The 18,395-nt window shown below is 35.6% G+C and overlaps 1 pseudogene across 1 annotated transcript in view; it reads left to right on the top strand.

The window, feature by feature from the left end:
- The first annotated feature begins 395 nt into the window (after positions 1–395).
- Positions 396–18,395, top strand: part of LOC308418883 (DNA-directed RNA polymerase III subunit RPC6-like) — a 68,848-nt pseudogene continuing 50,848 nt past the window's right edge. Inside the window, exons 1-2 of the transcript in view lie at positions 396–500; positions 13,083–13,335. The product of the transcript in view is annotated as a DNA-directed RNA polymerase III subunit RPC6-like (transcript). The remainder of the gene's footprint in view (positions 501–13,082; positions 13,336–18,395) is intronic.

Genomic DNA, 18,395 nt, shown 5'->3' with positions numbered 1-18,395 from the left:
CTCTGTGTCAGTATGACTGTCCCATACTACTCTCAAAAGCCATGTAGATATCCCTATTCTATACTACCTCCTGGGACTGTGTTGATATCTACGGGGTGCTCAGAGTTAACCCCTCTCCTCATTTGTGGCATCACTTGGGAGAGCACACTCCAACCCTTGCCAGTTCCAGCCCAAGGGGGAAAAAAAGTGAACCCTGCCTCTCACCAGGACAGTACAGTATATCTCATCCTGGTGGCAGGAGTGTGAGGAAACTAGCCTGATGGCATGAGTGCCAGAGAGCTGGCCCAGCTTCTCCTCTGCTGTGTGGTGGAATGCCTACAGGAGATTTGCCTCCTATACTTCTCTCACTTCTTCCCTTACCACCTGCAGTAGAATGGAGAGGTAACTCCATGATCATGACACCAGGAAATGGTCCTGGTCCTCACTGGGTGAAGCACTTGGAAGTATGGGTTCTCTTCCTAGTTCAGGCAAACACAGTAAAGATTGCACTGGTGTTAGAGGTACAGGTGAACAGGACTAAAGGACATGATAGCAGGAGAGTCAGCCCTACCACTTGCCAGTGGAATCATTGTGTGTGCTGGTCAGGGCAATGTTGGTTGTCTTGTCCTCATGGTAAGGATGTGGGCAAGCTGGCCAGGTGAGCTACCACCCAGAGATCCAGGGTTTAAGTCAACCTACACCATGTGCCCCACCTATGAACTCTTGGTATGTGAAGTGACCAGTCCTGCAGATCTAAAGCTGCAGGATATCCATAAAATACGGCAACTGTAAACTCAAGAGGAGTCTCAGTGAGGATCCATTATTGATAATGTAGAAGAACATTACCATGATCATTTGCAAATAAAGGTGGACAATAGGGTACACTATGTAACATACTGTGACACACTAGAGCTTCCCAATGAGATATTCCTTCTCCTTTGTAGGGAGATTCCTTCTCCTTTGCAAGGACAGATGACAGATATGAAAAGACAAGGATATCAATGGGATTAGTGTGTGTATGTGGTGTGAAAGTAATGAAGAATAAAAAAAGATTTTTTGAAGAAAATAGAAGCAAGTGCTATCAACCACTGTTTTATGTTCTTAATATCAATTTTCTATATATTTAAATAGTTTAATACACTATAAAGTTATTTTAATTTCTAACAGTGTTTTACAACATCTGAGAGCTTGGCTTGATATCTATAATAACTGTAAGTCTACAGATTGAGTTATGAACTTCAAATTTTCTAACCACAGTTACTACATCATATTTCTTGCTGAAAGTTGGTGTCTTTTGCAATGTGTAAAAAAACTATTTTCTTTAAGTTTTTTTAAATAAAAATATTTATAAAAATATTTGTCAAAACTCTGATTGATGGATCCTTGATATCTTGGCAAAAAGGGATAGCTTATCATTGAAGTATTTACTGTAATAAATGCTGAATGATTCTGGCCCTATATTCTTCAGATGTATAGAGGCTGCTCTTGCTGGAGAATGTAGATTAAAATACCATAACATGCAATGCAGGATCATTACTTACATTCATGTGTTAAGATATTTATGTATGTTTTTGGCAACATTTATAAAATCATACTGTTGTTTTCAAAATGCTGTATTCATAAAAGCATAACTAATAATGGAAGCCTCATTTTGCAGCAATAAAATAATATTGTTCTGTGATGTAATTGTATATTTGCTGTTATAATGTTGAAATTTTGTTGATATCATTATGAACACATAAATATATGTTTCAGAAACAATTTCTATGACCATAAACTACCCTAGTCTTTTTTTGTGCTAGTAAATTTATGAAATAAAATTAAAGTTTAAATATTTTGAACACATTTTTGTAGGATGATATTGTTTCCTACAGGAATATAGTAAAAATAAAGTATCTATTCATAAAACACATTTGAGAATTGATTTTTAAGGCTTAGTATAAGAAGCAGAATTAAGTGATATTATGTTGGGAGTATCGTATTAAATGAAAACCCATAGTTTTAAATGTAATTATACAAGTAATTCATCTTCAAGTATTGTACGAAATATAAAACTATTTAAGGATCATTGAAGAACTGTGTTTGAGATCTTTTGGAAGAGATATGGAACAATAATAGTTCTGCAAGTTCCATCTAAACCAAGCACATTATGGTGAACTTTCAAGGCACACTAGGATATCAATGAATGTCCCCAAATATCAGATACTTGTGTGAGTAAATGAGACTCACCTATGCTCAGAATGCATCATAGTACAATATGAAAGCTCCTTTGCAATAAGAGTGAATTCTGAGAATGAAAAGTGGTATGTTGTGGTAAATAATAAAAATAATTATCTTTTTATTGACCGCCGTCTTCTCACTCTGTGGGCACCACTCTGGTGTAGAGACAAATGTAACAAACTCTGTCACAAGGTCCACAATCTACACTCTCCACACAACTTCTTTTCCAGGGTGTTCATTCCACCTTCCCTACTGCTTTTGCCTCTGGTGGATATGACCGCCCCATATTTTCTTCCTCCTGACCTGCACAAACATGACTCCAAAGCCCAATAGCTTTTATGTAGGTTTATATATTAAATTTTCAATCCACAAACTCTCTACTCAATAAGATTACAACCAATGGACAAAGATACAAACTGCCCTTCTATATGAGATAAAATGACCTACAGAAACCTTTAAAAATAGTAGTATCTACTTATTGCCAATTACGGCCACCAGGATCTAGATCCTTTCTTTCCAACTCCATCTTGTTTCTCCCTTTCCTGTCAAATCATGGCTCACCTTAACATAAATCTACATATCTACCTTTTTGTTTACTTTAAAAAAAAACAAAAAAATACCTTTAAATGTAAGCTATGTACTACTATTACCACTTGAAAATATTCTAAATGACTGTTTTTTTTTTTTTTCTCTCAAAGATAACTATCTTTGGTAGGCTATTAAACTAAATTAGTTTTCAATTCCTTCAGAAATCTGAGAATGGCAAAATATCTAAAAAACATAGGAAGCCTAACATGGTTTCCAGAGTTGAGAGAAGTTGTAGAGATAAATCTCTAGTAGAAGTCCCCTGTTAGCAACATGTGATAGTAAGTCTTCTGCCTTCTGAACTAGGATCACTGACATACTTTAAAATATAGAAATCTTGAAGGAATGATAATTTTGGCTCAGCAAAGACTATCAGCTGACTAGTTTACATAAAGTGTTCCTTTCTGCACAGTATTAGTCTGTAGATGAAATCGGCAGTTTCTACCCAGTGACTACCTAGCCACAACCTCACCTGGAGGGGGTGCTGTTATATTTCTTTGTTATATTTACCAAAGAGAAATTGTAAGGAACAAACATCTCAACATATGATCAATTACAGTAAATGTCATAATTTATGGATTTCTGACATTTTTAAAAACCATCTAACTACAAAATGAATTTCTGAACTGTCAATGCTTAATAATTTGGCCATTTTTAATTGAAATATTTCAAAATCACATTTTCATTTACTCAGAACCATGAGTTTGTTATCCAACCCTTATTGTTTAATCAACTAAAAACAGTGTATAAACCTTAAATCTGTATCAAGTAAATTCTGTACCACTGGAAAGATTATAACTTTAACTTTGTATCAAATAGAAAGATTTCTACCAGTGAAAATATGACTTTAGCTTAGTTACCAAAAGAAGATTATGGCTGTATAAAACAATCTGGCTACTTACTCTCTGTTAAATTATGACCATTTCTAAATTTTTAATAAAAACAACCTTATAAAAACTTTCTTCATTGCTCAAAGTCTAGGGAATCTGTTGACAACTCATTATAGCTCTTTAAGCTGAATATGTAGGTATTGAGAATCTAGAAGAAGAACAGGAATGGGAGAGCTGGCCAGGCCTCAAGAAGGAAAGCCAAATTGATGAAATTGTTGTAGTCTCTGATGTGTGGAATCAGGCCAGTTTAACATTCTGATGACAACCTTCAGCATAGCTGTACATTCTGTACACACACACACACACACACACACACACACACACACATATCTTAATAGAAAACATGTTAGTATCGGCATATATTTGTTTGATCCTATTAATTTTTTTCAGGTGGTCTAATCTATTAAATCATATCCACATAACTCTCGAAGGCACACAGACCCGAATCACACTTTTGAAAAGCACAAAGGCAAAAACTTTCTCCCAAAATAATGTGTCCCTTAGTCGGCAACTAGAATATATTGTATCTTGTATTCTTTCCCAGAGAAATAATATAACTACAAAACTCAACATCACATCTATTTTGAAACAATATAAACAATTATGATAATCACAAACCCTCACTAGCTGTCATTTGACAAGCCACATGGCCTTATCGTGTAATTCACAGAACAAACTAACATACTATCACTTACAAATCAATAATTAAACAATTTGTAAAACTAGAACCTTAGTACATACAAATCACCTATTAATATATTTTCTAATATATGTCTGTATTCATTCTGTCTGGCATACAAACTTCTATCAATAATGACCTTTTTATTTGCAAAACTCACCACTCTCTCTGGAAGTCAGTGACTAACTTTCTTTATTTAATTTTGAAACAGCTTTTCATAAATTTACTAAACAATTCTGTAAAACTAGGAGATTAGTACAAAGTATTTTGTTTTATGTTATCCTGCCTTCACAACGCAGTACAGCCATAGCCTGCTAGCAGAGGTTCTCTCTGTGTTTCTTCTGTTTAACATTCCTGAACTTGAGACATCATGTGACTCAACTCTTATGCTTAGGCCATAACTTTTTAGTGGATTCTTGACTAGCATGTTCAGTGCCAACTGTTGCAGTAAATATTAAAGAATGGGTTAACCTTTAATTGGCTCCTGAGCTCTCACTCCTGGGGCACCTTCTAGTATGGAGCTGAGTGCACAGACTCTGTTACATAGTCCACAAGCTGTCTTCAACACGATTAAGCTCACATTCACTGGACTAAAATGACCTACAGAAATCCTTAAAATATTCATATCTGCCTATTTCCAATTATTGCCACCTGAATCTAGATCCTGCTTCTCAAGCTCTATGTTGATTCCTCCTTGAATCTCTTCTCCTGTCCCCACTTCTGCTCCTTGACCTTTTCCTGCCTAACTCTCGACATGTGCTAAACCCTGACAGATTGTGGGAATTTATTTTGATTGTCAATAGCACATACACACACACACACACACACACACACACACACACACACAAACACAGAGAAAGAAAGAGAGATTTACTGAATAAAACTTTTATGAATAAAAAATATTCTCTATAATTATGCATTTCATTCATTCATCCTACCAAACTCTACACTGCTACTTTGCTGTTGGGATTTGGTGGCTAATACTAATATCCTCTAGCTTTCTGGGTGTGTGGCTTACTGCCATTCTCAAAGTAGAGCATCATAGAGTACTTGTTCCTCCTCAGCCCATGAGAAGATGGAAATCTCAGATTTCATTTTTTTCTTTATTTAATGTATGCATGCTCTATTGCACATATATCTTCTTGCCTAGAAAGGGCATCACATTTTCCTATAGATGATTGTGAGCCACCATGTGGTTGCTGGAAATTGAACTCAGAACCTATGGAAGAATAACAAATGCTGTTAATTGCCATCTTACCAGCCCAAAATTTCAGACTTAAACCTGCAGTTTCCAATAAATGTCAATCATTTAGGCATGACCATAACATAAGCCACCACATGATTGATTGTCCAGGAAATTCTATATGTACTTGTCGTCTTATGATTTAGTTTTTATTCCAACAGGAAATAAGACATGGGATTTCAGTTAATAAGGGATGTACTTGTTAATTGGTATTTTATTAAGATTATTTCCCCATTAGCGTATTTCCTCAATTTTGAATTTATTGCAACACACTGCTTACAAGATTGTGTGGCTGTGTTCACCACATAAAACTGTTAACGTTTATTAAGAAATGGCTAAATCTATTTAATTATATTGCATTGTGTGTAATTTATTGATTTAATTAAAAATACAATGTTTGTGGTGAATTAAGAACCATTTTTAAAAGCATTTCAAGTAGTAGAACTAACTAAAATCTAGGCAAAGACAAGAATTATGTTTGTTAAAGCATCATTGTCAGGCTCTTTTGGCTGATAGTTCACTTGCTGCTAAGTGCAAGTTTGGAACACTCCATCAGCCAGTGTTATAATGGGTTGAACACACAAGGCAAGGGAGGGATTAATTTTCATTCTCTATGTTTCTTTGAATAAGATGACTCACACCCCTTAGAGCTCCTGCAGACCTCACTAGAAATGCCCTCAAAAATTACAATGACTAGGTCGTAGCTCTTGAAACAGTTTCAGGGGTCACAGAAAAAAGGCAGTATGCTTTATGAAAAACTCCTTTCACAACTCTTTATGCATTTACAGCTCAGAAACCACTGACAGGGTTAATTTATAATCTTCATGGGTAGCTTGTTCCATTTTTAAATTAATTGTCTGAAATTTCTCATTTAGGGCTGCAACCTGTCCCTGAATTAACAATAGCAACAGCTGTGGGAGCTAACATTTGTTGGGTGTCATACTTCGTTTTAGCTAACAGCAGCATTTCAGCTACTTTCAGAAAGATAGTAAGTTTTTTGAATCTCCTGTCTCTGGAAAACATGGTTTCAGTCTTGTATTTGCAGATTAGGGATGGTTGAGTACTACTGGTAGCAAGAGATGGGCTAGTAATGGGCTAGAGTAAATGGTGGTAGACAGAGCTTCAAGAAATATCTCCTCAAATGTCACAGAGAAATAAATGGCGAAGAAAGATAGGAAGGAGCAAATGGATTGGTCCTGTGATTACACTATTTCATACTTGAGCCAGGACATATAATATATATATTGAGACAGAGATAGGGGGTAAGTGGAGGACAGAGGGAGGGAGAGAAGAAGGGAGGGAGGGAAGAGAGGGAGAGAGAGAGAGAGTTTGGAGCAAGGAGGGATGGAAAGAGAATGAGAGAGCAAGAAAGCAAGAGAGGAGGCAAGAAAGTGAGAGAGAGCTAGTGAGAGAGCATTTGAAGGAGAGAGAGAGGAGGGCGAAGGGGAAGAGGAGGGAGGAAGAGCAAAACATACAAATATTCAATCTCCTACCAGAAGTATTTAGTGCTATTTCCTTCTAGTGTACATATGTTATGATTTGTAAGCTCTTTTTTGTTATTTTTAACTTACCAGTGGTTGTGTGCAGGTGAACCATAATGTTTAATCAACACACTGGAAAGCACAAATATACAAACATGCTTCAAGTTGGAAAAAACTAATAACTTATGTTTTATTTGTAGATTCTTTACTTTTCTGCCACATCAGATGTCTGAAACTAAGCTTCAGAATAAAACTTCAGTAGATAACACAACAGTAATGCCTTGTTCTTTGCAAGTGGATTCTCTAAGGACTTCATTTACCCTGACAGCATTTTCATTGTCTAGCAATCTGGTTTGTAAGTGGCATTATTCTACTTTGATTATGAATACATAAAGATCAACAGGATTAAGAGGAATTCTAGAGATTATATACTTAGTACCAAGATGAAAATTAAAGTGGAAATTCTCTTCTTCCATTTTTGTTTAAATAATTTTTAACAAAGGAGTAAAGAACTGTATATATATATATATATATATATATATATATATATATATATATATATATAAAATTGTTTTCAAATGAGTGTGAAAGTTGTTTGATATTATCTGGGCATTTTCTAACCAAATGCATGCTAATGGTTATCCTCTCTGCTCATCCTTTCCAAGTCTCTGCCCATTGACTCTGGGCTTGCCCACATATCTTTCCAATCTCTATCCTCACAACTCGCATCCCAGTACTATGCCTCCACTCCCAGGACACTTTTTTTTTATTTTATTTTTTTTTTAAAGTTAATTATATTCTGTACCCTCAGACAACGTTTTATTTTATCAAAAAGGAGTGGGGGGAGTCAACTTTTCATATGGGTATACATGTCACTCACAGGTTACAATTGATTATTTTTAGCCTTTTCTTTTACATCATTTGGAAAAGTAATTTAAATTTTTTTATTAAAAATATATTGTTTTTATTTTGTTTATGAAAAGAATAATACATAAATATATAACTTATTTTTCTTATTTGTATTTCTCACATTTAATTTACATTTGCCAAAGAAATTCATGCTTTATGAAACTGAAACAGGTTTTAGCCTTTTTCCTTATCAATTCTATTTTTAACAATAGGTATTCTTTTCTCCAAGTCACTACTTAAATGGAATTTATCATTTAATTACAAAGGTATGTACTCATTCAAATTTTTACAGTAGTTTTTCCAGTTTTTAAAATGACGTAAGTAAGAGAAATAGAAGAAAAACTGAGAAAAAAAAGACGCAATATAAGGAAGGAAAAACAATGGAAGTAGAGAAGAAGAAGGAGAAGGAAAGGTGGGAAGAAGGGAGGGAGAGAATGGAGTTAAGTAATTTTTTTTAGGTAGGTTTATTTTTTTTTCAATATAAAAGCACTGTTAAAAGCTGAACAGACATAATATGCAGTCACTGATAGTGGGATGCTAACCCCAGAGGCTTGCACTCCCCCAGAAACAACTCACAGACTGTATGAAGTCCAAGAAATAAAGAAAACAAAATATATATATATATATATATTTACAAAACAAGAAGACTTTGACTATTTCCATGTTGCATTTTGTTTTGCATGTACTTTATGCTTATTGTAACTATTAGGTTTTCAATGCATACTGTCAAGCCCTTGAAAAAAATCAAGTACTGACTAAAAAATATATTCACATGGTTTTATGTAAAAATTATTTTAATGTCTGAAAAAACAGTACTGACAAAAATGTATAATTTTAAGCAAAAAATGTTTAAAATCTGTACATTTATCTTTGTTTTGTAAAATAAAGTTGTTTAAAAAAAAGCTGAAACAATATGAAAAGCATAGTTGTTGTCTTGAAAGTAAGATCTTGGTCATCAAACATGAAAAAAAGTCACCATTCTCAGATCACAGCCAAAGCAACACAATCCCACAAAGCAGTGTAGCTGAGCTAATGCATATGCAGGGTGAAAAGCTGATCTACTTTTTTTTTTCTGTGACTTGTTTCAGGGGTATTCAGAGCTTTCTGGGGTTAGTATCCCATTATCGGTGACTGCATATTATGTCTGTTCTTTTGTAATTGGGTTATCTCACGCAGGATGATATTTTCTAGATGCATCCATTTTCTTAAGAATTTCATAAAGTCATTGTTTCTGATAGCTGAGTAGTACTCCATTGTGTAAATGTACAACAATTTTTGTATCCATTCATCTACCTTAAAGAAAATAAATATCTCCACTATTCAATATTTTTCAATTGTGTTGAAAATACGTTTGATGGCCAGAAGAGGTGGTTTTAAATAGTTTCTTGTCTATTATAATTATTTTTAGTAGAAACTATTATTGCTTCACAAATAATAGTGATGATTAGAAAAGGAAATATAGATGATGAAATATATTTTGTGGCTGTGTTTGCATATCTATACTAGTAACTCATAAAAAATAAAAGGAGAGAGGATTATTATACTTTGTTCACACTAGTGTATTTATGAAATCTTAGCTTCATAGTAGATTATCTCAGTTGTATATAACAATTTCTGATTTTGAGGCTTTAAAGCTTTTCAAGATGTTTGTCAAAGGTTTCTTTAATATTGATATTTTATAGATAGTCATATATTATTTATCCTTTATCTAGTTATTTATTGTTATGTTCAATGTGTATACCTGCCTAAGTTTTTAAGAGTTAGGTATACCCACAAGCCCATGAAAGCAGAAGATGGCTTCCAACTGCCTGAAACTGGATTGAGAGGTGACTGTGAGCTGCAATGTGGGTCCTGGCAACTGAACCCAAGTCATTGGCAAGATCAGTAATTAATATTAACTGACATGCTATCTCTTATTCCTCTACCAACATTTAAGTTTTGGAAAGTGTTCTCATATAGAATATAGGTGCAATATTTAGTTACACTTTTCAGAGTTTCAAAAAAAAAATTGCATTAAATTCCAGCTTTTGAAAACTCCAAGCACTAATATAAAATGAAAGACTAGAAACCACACAAGCCATACATTTCTCTTTCATGTCAAACACTGTGCTTTCATTGTTTACTTAAAAACTTTCTATTTAAATGTGGAAATGTGTGGTTTCACAGGGATTGTAGGTAGAAACTGTTCCCAAAGCACTTTAAGCCTTTCTAAAGGATTATAAATATTTATTTCAAAATAAGTGTGTATTCCCAATCTCATGCACATTATGGAATAATGATATACAAGGGGATTTCCATTTCTCTCAATGTTTATTCTACATTGATTTCTTAATAATAACTTGTTTCTTCCTGATAAAATAGCACAACAAAATCTTGTTCAATAAAATGGAAGCAGTTCTAGAGGATCTGGTCTCTGTGAACACCAAGTGTGCATGTGGTACACATAAAAATCGCACATTCTCTGTGTTTGCCTGTCTATCTGTCTGTCTGTCTGTGTCTCTTTCATATACTCACCTTTTTTCTCACTTTCAAATTTATCAACTCGTTTTTATTAATTATTTTACATACATACACACACACTTTCATTTTTTTTATTTTATTTTAAATTGGATATTCTCAGTATTTACAGTTCAGGTGCTATCCCCTTTTCACCAATCTCATCCTCTATCACCCATCCTTCTCCCATTAATTCTATGAAGATGCTCCCTCCCCCGACCTCCTACCTTATCATTCCCCTAAACTGGGAAAATGCCCTTTTTCTGGACCAAAGTTCTCTCTTCTCATTGTAGCCATTGAATGATATCCTTTGCTGCATATGCACCTGGAACTATGGGTCTTTCCATAACAATTATTTGGTTGGTGTTTTAATCCCTGGGACCTCTGGTGGGTTTGGTTAGTTGATAATTTTGGTTGTCTCATAGGGTTGCAGACACTTTCAGGTCCTTCAGCCCTTTCTCTAGCTCCTTCATTGGGGTCCTCATGTTCAGCCTAGTGGTTGGCTTCAAGCATCCTCCTCTGTATCAGTATGGATCTGGCAGAGCCTCTGAGGAGACATTCATATCAGCTTTTTGCCAGGAAGCACTACCTGGCATAAGCAATAGACACACACTATCCTTAAAGAGTTCTGAGTTCTAAAGTTGAAGGTTAGCACTGATACTTTTCTGACCTAAATATATGTGTATTTTTAGCAAGCCCATAATAGTCATAAGTTGGTTGTGAGCATTAAATGATATATTATAGACTCAACATATAATACATGTTCAGTAAATAGTAATTTATTTTAAATCATTTATTATTTAATGTGTATGAGTAATTTATAAAAATGAAAATATATGTATTGTGTGAATGTCTAGTGCTTACTGAGGTCAGCAGAGGGCTTCTGATTCCCTAGAACTGGAGTTATGAGTGATTGTTAGCCTCTGTATAAGTCCTGTCTACTGACCCTGGGTTCTTTGCAAGAGTGTAATTCTTTTTAACCACAGTACTATCTCAATGTTCTTCTTTTTTATAAAAGTAACTCAAAAACTTGAAATTAAAATTTGGTATTATTAAGTCTCCTATACATAATTGAAGAAGACATAACATGGTACTTAAAAATATTTTTTCAAAAGCAAACCAAACAACTAATCAACCAGGAATAAAATTGTAGAGTCACTCTCCTGTATCTTGAAGAAATAATATTTTTCTAATTTTATGAACACACTGCAACACTGCTTTTTAGATCTAGCAGGTGTCATAAGCATTTTAAGAAAGCTATTTTGGAAAACTATATCTTCCCTGGGCACATAAACAGCTATAGTTTGACTAATAGGTTGTATTCAAAGCATATCTTATAAGTGCTCACTTTCTGACTCAGCTAATGTGAAATGATGCTGAGAACATGTGTGGCCATAACACTGCTGTATGGTTTTGCCATTACATATGTTCCTGAAACTGCTGTATTGTTTTTCTGCTATGTGTAGTTCTAATATACCCATAGTGCTAAAACTAAGATATGGCTATTCCATTTGCTTCATTATGTTTTTGATCCTGGCCAGGTGCCCAGAAAAGTCAAACCCTGGTCAGATTCTAGCCATTTGTTTGATGATACTTCCATGCAAATCTTTCAATTATTTCCTTATCTGGCTTTCATATGCATGAAGATGGAACAACCTCTGTTTCCCACTTGTGCAAGGACCAAAGCCCCATGTCTAAACAACATCAACCACACCCCACAGCCCAGCTGCAGCTCAGTTCCTCAGGCATTCTGATGTATTCAGGATACTAGAATCCCACCATCGCAAGCTCACAGGCTCACAGGAAGGTCAGGCTCCAGTAAGAGTTTGGGAGGCCAGATAACACCAGCGATAACCATATTTTGAGGCCAAGCAAAAGAACATAAGCAACGGAAAACAATTTGACTTGGCAACATCAGAACCTAGTTCTCCCACCACAGCAAGTCCTGGAAACTCCAAAACACCCATAAAGCACAATTCAGATCTATACCCTCATTTCATAAAGATGGTAGAAGACACTAAAAAGGACATAAATAACTACCTTAAATAAATAGAGAAGAATACAATTAAACAAGTGAATGAATTGAACAAAACATTTCAGGATCTAAAAATGGAAATAGAAACATTAATTAAAACTCAAAGGAAAACTGCCTGAGAGATGGAAAACCTAGAAAATAGAACAGGAGTCACAGATGCAAGCATCACCAACAAAATACAAGAGATAGAACAGAGAATCTCAGTGGTAGAAGATAAAACAGGATGACTGTGGGAGGTGGAGGGAAAAGGAGACTTGGGAGGGAGAAAGGTCAGGGAAAAAATAAGATTGTCAGCATCAGGAACTTGAGGAGATGTGAGAGAGGAAAGTGGGTCAGAAAATTGAAAAAAAAAATGAAGGAGGGGGTGGGAATGAGGAACTGGGGATAGTCACCAAAGAGTTCAAGACACCAAGAAATGTGAGGCTCCCCAGGTCCAACTGGGATGACTTTAGCCAATATGCACAAAGAAATGGAGATAGATCCTGTAGAGACCTCCTCTAGCAGATAGGCTCGGCCCCCAGTTGTGGAATAGGAATACTCATACATGTCAACGTTTTTAACCCAGAGAGGTTCCTATCCAAAGAATAACAGGGAACAACAAATGGAACAGAGACTAACAGAACAGCCAACTAGGGACTGCACCACCTCGGGATCCATCATATCTGCAGAAACCAAAGCCAATCAAGAGGTACTTGCTGACAGGAACCTAGTATGGCTAGTAACTCACCAATGTAGATGTGGGTGCTTGAAGCCAACTACCAGACTGAGCTCAGGGAACCTGGTGTGGGAGCTAGAGAAAGTATCCGAGGAGCTGAAGGGTGATTGCCACCCAAATTGGAAGAACATGATAAAAGATATACATTTAAACAGCAGACCCATGAAGAGTGCCTCTGTTTATAACTGTAGTTGCCAATTAGATCAAAGCATTTTCATTGTTGCAAAAAAAAAACAAACAAATAAACAAAAAAAAGTCCTCATGCTCCTTCCTATTAGTGATTCTCTCAATAAGTTATTGTCCTTCTAATTTCTGTTCTCCCAGATCAGTTGTGTCTGGTTTTTTGAATTTCATGAAATAGACAAATCCTACATGTTAACACTATTCCTAACAATCTAATCTTTATCACTTGATATGACTGCTGAGAAGTGACTTATATCCCTTAGAAGTAACTACAGCAAACACACTTAACCACTGAGAAAGCTCTTCAATCCCTAAATATAATTTTTTGTTACTTTTGCTTTAGAGAAGTTACGCTTGACAATGAGATTGTGTTCTTTGACTTTGTTGTATACATTCATGTTCAAGTTGTTTGTTTATATGTTTACCTGGAGAAGTTTTCTCAACTTCCCATTATTATAGTAAGAATACATATTAGAAATCCTTGTGTAACTAGCATTGTTACTGCTCTTGACAGAATACTTTATTAAAAATGAGTGCTCTTCATGAATTTATATTTATTGTCTTTTAAAAAAGCTCTAACCACTACTTTAACATAATCATATAATTATATATTATCACTAGTGTACTATTTGAATTTTTCTTGGGTCAACTCTTCACCAATAATATTTTCCCCTTTATTAGATAATCTCTTATTTACATTTGAAAAGTTATCCCCTTCCCCAACCCTAATCCCATTCCCCCTTCCCATCTACTTGTCTTCACTAAGGTCCACTCACTCCTAATCACACTCTACACCTGATTGCCTTGCCATTCCCTTACATTGGGAAAACGTGTCCTGACTGGACTAAAGGCCTCTTCTCACATTGATGCCAGACAATACTATCTTCAGCTACATATGCACCTGGAGTCATAGGTCTTTCAGTGTGTGCTCAGTGTTTGGGGTTTTAGTCCATGGGAGTTGTGGAGGGTTTGGTTACTTGATAATGTTCTTTTTCCCATGAGGTTGCAACCCCTTACAGCTCCTTCAGTCCTCTCTTTAGCAACCTCATTGGGATTCCTGAGTTCAGACAGATGGTTAGCTAGAAGCATGCTCAGCTGTATTTATATGACTCTGGTATAGTCTTTGAGGGGTACCTCTGTCTGGTTTCTTCCATTAAGTAATTTTTGAATTACTTAATCAAATCAGCTATAGTGCTTGGATTTAGTGACTGTATTAGTGGTGGATCCCCAGATAAGGCAACCTGTGAATGATCTTTTCTTCAATCCATGTTCTGCTATTTGACTTTGTATTTTCTTCTGTGAGTGTTTTGTTATTCCTTTTAAGGACTGAGGCATGTACATCTTGGACTTTCTTCTTTTTGAGTTTCATAAGGACTAGTAGTTGCACATTTGTCCATAGTTTAGATTTTATTTGTATTTATTCACACTACTATCAATGAAATCCTATTTTAAAATAGGGTACAGAGCTAAGCAAAGTATTCTTAGCTGAGGAATAACGAATGGCTGAGAAGCACCTAAAGAAATGCTCAACACTCCTAGTCCTCGTGGAAAGGCAAATCAAAACAACCCCAAGATTCCACTTCATACCAGTCAGAAGGGTTAAGATAAAAACTAAGATGACAGCAAATGCTGGAGAGGATGTAGAGAAAGAAGAACACTCCTTGACTTTCGGTGGCGTTGTAAGCTGGTACAACCACTCTGGAAATCATTCTGGGGCTTCCTCAGAAAATTGGACATAGTACTACCTGAAGAAACAGTATTTCCACTTCTGGGTATATACCCAAAAATGCTCCAACATATAACAAGGACACATGTATCACCATGTTTATAACAGCCTTATTTATAATAGCCAGAAGCTGGGAAGAACCCAGATGTACTTAAACAGAGGACTGGATATAGAAATTGTGGTACATTTACACAATTTCTACTCAGTTATTAGAAACAAGGACTTTGCTGCCTCCAGAAACAGTGGAGATCCAGGGAGACAGGCCTGGTGAGACGGCACTGCAAGTAGCTGGGGAGCAGAGAGGTCTGGAACAAGTATGTGGAAAGCATGCCTCCCCGCCCCATGATTGTTTCAGGGGAACAGAGACTCTGCCATAGGGACTCAGTTTCCACCCAGAGGGCTCATGCATGCGGACCAAATGCTCAGGCCATCTGCCACCTGGAACAGCAGAGATTCACGGACACAGGTAAGGTACACTGGAGAGAAAGGAACCAATCACTGACAACAAGATGGAAAGAGGAAAGATAAAGAACTTACCCAAAGGAAACCAAGACAACCTGACAGCACCAGAACCCAGCTCTATCATCATAGCAAACAGTTGAATGCCAAAGAACTCCAGAGAAATAAGACTCAGACCTGAAATCATACCTCAAAATGATGATAGAGATACTTAAACAAGAACAGGAGGAAAAGCATAAAGAAATAGAAGATTTTAAAGAGGAAAAAAGGAAAACAGTCAAAGAAATCAAAGAACTAGAGAAAAACAGATCCAAAGAGATGAAAGAATTGAAGATTGAATTTAAAATGGAAATGGATACAATAAAGAAAATACTAAGAGGGACAACCCTGGAGGTAGAAAACATAAAAAAAATAATCAGTAGTCACAGATGCAAGCATCTCCAACAGACTATAAGAGATAGAAGAGAGAATCTCAAGGGCTGAAGACAACATGGAAAACATACACAAAACAGTCAGAGAAGATGCAAAAGCCAAAAACCTCCTAACCCAAAATGTGCTGGAGATCCAGGACACAATGAGAAGACCAAACCTAAAAATAATAAGAATAGAAGTGGGCAAAGCATATCAAAAATGAGGCACAGTAAATATCTTCAACAAAACCATAGAAGAAAACTTCCCTACCATTAAGAATGAGGTGACCATGAGCATTAAAGAAGCCCACAGAACTCCAAATACAGTAGACCAGAAAAGAAATTCCTCCTGACACATAATAGTCAAAACGACAAGTGCTCAAAACAAAGAAAGAATATTAAAAGCATAAGGAATAATGGTCATGTAACATATAACGGTAGACCAATCAGAATCACACCTGACTTCTAAACAGAGACTATAAAAGCTGGAGATTCTAGACAGACATCATACAGACCCTAAGAAAAGACAAATGTCAGTCCAAACTGCTATACCCAATAAAACTCTCAGTCACCATAGATGGAGAAACCAAGATATTCCAGGACAAAATTAAATTTACACAATATCCGAACACAAACCCAACACTACAAACTTTTATTGGTGGGAAACCCAATACAACGAGGGAAATTCCATCCTAGTAAAAACAAGAAAATAACTAAGCAAGAACACAAAAAGAAGAAAGACAAATAGGCACAATTCTACCTCTAAAAGCAAAAATAGCAGGAAACAGCAACCACTTTTCCTTAATATCTGTTAACATAAATGAACTCAATTCCCCCGGTAAAAAAAAACATAGGCTATCAGATTGGATACATAAACAGAATCCAGAATTTTGCTGCATACAAGAAACTCATCTCAGAGACAAAGCAGACACTGTCTCAGAGATAAAGGTTAGAAAAAGTCTTCCAAGAAATGGCCTCAGGAGCAAGCTGGAATGGCCATTCTAATATCAAATAAAGTAAATTTTCAAACAAAAGTTATCAAACAAAGATAAGGAAGGATACTTTTTACTCAGTACAGGAGAAATTTGTTAGAAAGAACTCTCAATACTTAACATATATGTTCCAAGTACAAAAACACCGATATTCATAAAAGAAACCCTGCTAAAGCTAAAAAAGTACATTGCACCTCACATAAAAATATTAGGAGACCTCAACAGTCCACTCTCATCAATGGACAGATTATGTAAACTGAAATTGAACAGGGAAGCAATGAAACTATCAGAGGTTATGAACCTATTGAAATTAATAGACATCTACAGAACATCTCATCCTAAACCAAAAGAGTACACGTTCTTTTCAGCACGTCAAAAGACATTCTCCAAAATTGACTATATAATAGGTCAAGAACAAGCCTCAATAGATATAAGAAAACTGAAATACCCCCATGCATACTATTAGATCACCATGGTCTAAGGCTAGTCTTTAATAAAAACAAAGACAACAAAAAGCCCATATACACATGGAAAATTAACAATGCTGTATTAAACGATACCATGGTCAGAGAAGAACTAAAGAAAGAAATAAAGGATTTTCTAGAATTTAATAAAAATGAAAACACAATATACCTAAACATATGGGATGCAATGAAAGCAGCACTGAGAGGAAAACTCATAACTCTGAGTGTTTCCAGAATAAAACTGGAGAGAGCAACTTGACAGCAAAGGTGAAAGCTCTAGAACAAAAGGAAGCAGATACACCCAAGAGGAGTAGACAGGGAGAAATAATCAAACTCATAGCAGAAATTGACCAAATAGAAACAAAAAGAACCATTGAAAGAATCAACAAAACGAAGAGCTGATTCTTTGAGAAAATTAACAAGATTGATAAACCCTTAGCCAGACTAACTAGAGAGCAAAGAGAGAGTATCTAAACTAACAAAATCAGAAATGAAAGTGGGGACATAACAACTGAAACTGAGGAAATTCAAGAAATCAACAGAATCTACTACAAAAGCCTATACTCCACAATGCTGGAAAATCTGGAGGAAATCGGTGAATTCGTAGACATATATCAGATACTAAAATTAAACCAGGACCAGATAAACCATCTAAATAATCTCATAACACCTAAAAAATAGAAGCAGTCATAAAAAGACTCCCAAAAAATAAAGTCTAGGCAAAATGGGTTCAGTGCAGAATTCTATCATATATTTATTAATGACCTAATACCAATACTCTTCAAACTATTTCACAAAATAAAGTCTAATGGAACACTACCTAACTCATTTTTCAAGGCCACAATTACCCTCAATCTAATAGACACAGAGACCCTGCAAGGAAGTTGAACTTAAGACCAATTGATGCAATATTGATGTAAAAATACTCA

This window comes from Micromys minutus (assembly GCF_963924665.1).
Source record: "Micromys minutus genome assembly, chromosome: 3".
NCBI classification, from domain to species: domain Eukaryota; kingdom Metazoa; phylum Chordata; class Mammalia; order Rodentia; family Muridae; genus Micromys; species Micromys minutus.
This window is presented reverse-complemented; position numbering and strand designations above follow the sequence as displayed.